Here is a 4,119-nt window from a genome sequence, read left to right on the forward strand (position 1 = left end):
AGTGCTACTCTAGTTAACTGAAGATTCCCTCATCGGAAACTCATGCATGTCTATTATGAGAAAGACCCAGTTGAGATTAATGTTCAAGGATAGTGTACTATCAATTGCATGTTTTTTCTCATGGAAAAAACTCATGCATGCAGTCAAGGATTCATCCTTGAGGATTGTGCAGTTTTAAAGGTTTGTTTTTCCACTTGGTAATAGGCTAATCATCCACAAGGAACAATGCAAGGAAATAGGAGCTTGGAGGGCATAGAGGAAGGCTAGAGAGAAGCCAAGATTGTCTATGAGCATCTATGAGGATTGTACTGAAAGCTGGCTAGCTGTGAGAGATAAGGATTTGTATAATTCCTATGTATTTCCACCATGTATGATAATACAATAGTGTGGGGTTTTTATCTGAGACTTTCCCCAAGGTATTTTCATGTTATTGTGCCATTGATTCTTCTTCTTCTAGTTATATTGTTCAGCTTGATCTTTAAGCTTCCGCAAATTGATATTAGAATTAGGTTATACTATTATGCTTTGATTTATATTGCATTATCAGGTTAACCTATCACATGTTTTCTACATGGTATCAAAATTGTGAATAGTATGCTGAGAAGAGAATTCGAAGTTTTAAGTTTGGGGTTGTAGGTGAAAATCAAATTCATATCATACTTCAAGGTTGGCCAATGGCATTCTATGGCTTGAGACATGAGTATGCCTTGTAAGGTAGCTCGAATTACATAGCATGGAAAGATAGAATGGAGGATGTATTAGAAGACAATGGCTTGAAGGAATTCATTGATCAAGAAATCCCAAATCTAGCTTCAACTAATGCACAAAAGTTGGCTGAGTGGAAGAAGTGTGTGGCGAAGGTGAGATGGATCATCCTTGATGGAATTCGAGACCATATTGTCTTGAGTCTCCATAGGAAGGGTACTCCATTTTCAATGTGGAAGACATTGAAGGACCTCTACTAGAATAGTAGTGACCAGAGGGAATTGGCACTCAAGGATAAGCTTTGAAGAATCAAGATGGAGAAGGGCGATACTATTTCCACATATTTGAACAAGCTCACGACTTGCAGAGATGAGCTTGGCAGTGTGGGAATAACTGCTGCCGATGATGATATGGTGAGCCTCGCTCTGCTTGGCCTTCCAAAGAGTTGGAATAGCTACCAGTACTCTGTGAATGGAAGGGAGAAACTTCTGGGTTGGTAATGACTGTGGTCGGATGTTATGCAGGAGGAGATCAGGAGGAGCACGCGAGATGGTTCTTCATCCAAGAATGGTGATGAATAAAATCTGACCTTAGCAAGTAAGGCAAGGAAAGGGAAGAGGAAGGGGAAGGGGAAGGGGAAGGCTTCCCATTTCAAATCGAATTCTTCTCATGGAGGGAAGAAGGGTGACATGTCTAAAGTAAGATGCTTTAATTGTCACAAGATGGGACATTATGCAACTAATTATCCATCGAAGAAGTCCAAGAAGGGATCCTCGGAAGGATCGAAAGGTGAGGCATTAGCCTCTCAGTTCTAAATGGACTTTACCCTCATCGCATGCATGGTGTCATCGATGATGGGTTGTGTCTAGTATCTTGACAGTGCAACCTCATTCCACATGATCGGTGATAAAAAATTATTCAATGCCTTGGAGGAGAAGGACCTCAAGATGTGCATAGAGATGGGTGATGACGAAAGGTATAGTGTTTTAGGAGCGGGCACGGTTGCTTTTCAAAGGGAGCATGGAGCACCTCGCACCTTGACAGATGTGATGTATGTGCCTGGACTAAAGAAGAACTTGGTATCGGTCACAATGTTGGAGGAAAAAGGCTACGATGTTGTCTTTAGTAAAGGAAAGGTGTTCCTAAGACACATAGCCACAGGTCAAACCAAGAGGATAGGGATTTGGGTGAAAAATATCTATAAACTAGAGGTAGATGATTGTGTAGCATTGAGTACGAAAGAAAAATTGGTGCAAAGCCAAGACATTGGCAAGTTGTGGCATAGGCGGTTGGGCCATTTTCATCATGGGGCTTTGAAAATAATGCAACAGATATCTACAGGACTTCCCAAAGGCTAACTTGAGCAAGTTGACACATTCAAAGGTTGTACCTTGGGAAAGTACACCAAGTCTTCCTTTCATGATCGAGACAGTCGAGCAGAGGCTATCTTAGAGTGAGTTCATACTGATTTATGTGGACCATTCTTGACGACATCCACAGTGAAGCAAAGGTATTATGTGATTTTCATTGATGATTATTCTCGTAAATGCTGGATTTATTTCATGCAGAAGAAGGACCAAATTTTCACAAAGTTTTGTGAGTTCAAAGCCTTGGTTGAGAAAGAGTCAGGGAAGAAGATCAAGGCCTTGAGAAGGGAAAATGGTGGAGAATATATCTCTCAACAGTTTAAGGACTTCTGTGCAGTGGAAGGAATTAAACGAGAGTTGATGGCACCTCATAACCCACAGAAAAATGGGGTGGCTGAGAGGAAAAACAGAACTAGTGTAGGGGCAGCATGGGAAATTCTGCATGACCGAGGCCTACCACTTCACTTGTGGGTTGAGGCATGCAACACAACAATCTATTTGCAAAATAGAAGCCCACATCCGATACTTGGGATGAAGACACCAAAGGAAGCTTTCTCTAGTAAGAGACGGGATGTGGGTCACTTCAAGATGTTTGGCTCATCGGTATATTGCCATGTCACAAAGGATGCACAAAAGAAGCTTGAGCCAACAACAGAGTTGGGGATATTTGTGGGGTACACTAATACACCTCACAACTATTGGGTGTACTTGCCTACCAATCGTAGGATAGTGGTTCGTAGAGATCTCAAGTTTGATGAGCAGAAGGCCATGCGAGTTTCCCTTAAGAGGGAGCACACAAGAGAAGCTGACATATTGTTGAAGGATGCGAGAGAGAATGTGGGAGCACCATCTTCTTAGCGCAGACAGAGGAGGTCACCTAAGAGGTACACTGGATACATGGCCTTGCTGGGGAATGTGTTGAGACCAAGCCATCTTCCTTTGAGGAAGTAGTGCAGCATCCCATTAGGGTTGATGCTATGGTGGAGTCGTATGACTCCATAGTTCGTAACAGTGTTTGGGACGTGGTTGCGAGACATGAGAATAAGTCATTTGTGAGTTCTCGTTAGCTTTACAAGGTAAAGCAAGCTGTTGATGGTAGTGTGGAGAAGCATAACACAAGTTTTGTTGCTCGTGTCTTTTCACAGCTCGAGGGGATTGACTATGATGAGACTTGTGCTCCTGTCGCATGGTTCTCATCTATCAAATCTATGTTGGCACTATTAGCACAGATGGGTTGGGAGATCCATTAGATGGATGTGAAGACTGCATTCCTCAATGGCCAGATTGAGTTAGAGGTGTACATATAGCAGCCAGAAGGTTTTGAGACCTTTGATCGTGAGTCACATGTGTGCTGACTCAAGAGAGACTGTGTAGCGAGGAGGATCATGTTGCTACAATATATTTCGATAGAGGAGCAAGATGCTGACATTTTAACAAAGGCATTGTCAAAGTGTAAATTCGAGTTCCATAGAGACAGTATCGAGGTGGCATATAATCCCTTTCTTGTTGAGAGGGAGTGTTCAAATATGGCAACAAGAATATTCCAATTTAAATTGTCCTTGACTTAAATTGTGAATTAAAATCTTATTTAGTCTTAACAGCTACTTGGAAATGATTAATTAATTTATTTTAAATTAATTAGTTGGAGAAATTCAAGTTAGAAGTCTTTCTGAAGTCATGCAAGAGTTATCCCTTAAATTAAGGAGATAATATTGACTTATATTTGAGTTGTAATTAGTTAACTCAGTTTACTGAGTTAAGTCCATTAAATTAGTTCCAAACTGTTTGAGGAACTAATAGTGAGTTAACAGTCAGTTGATGCATTAATTTACTCAACTAGTGCGACTCCAGTTAACTGAAGATTCCCTAATCAGAAACTCATGAATGTCTATTTTTAGAAAGGCCTAGTTGAGATTAATGTTCAAGGAGAGTGTACTATCAGTTGCATGTTTTTTTATCATGGAAAAACTCATGCATGCAGTCAAGGATTCATCCTTAAGGATTATGCAATTTTGAAGGTTTGTTTTTCCACTTAGTAATAGGATAA

The sequence above is a fragment of the Pinus tabuliformis genome, chromosome 2_1 (assembly GCF_031772625.1).
Source record: "Pinus tabuliformis cultivar Carrire ecotype Pingquan chromosome 2_1, CPIR1, whole genome shotgun sequence".
NCBI lineage: Eukaryota > Viridiplantae > Streptophyta > Pinopsida > Pinales > Pinaceae > Pinus > Pinus tabuliformis.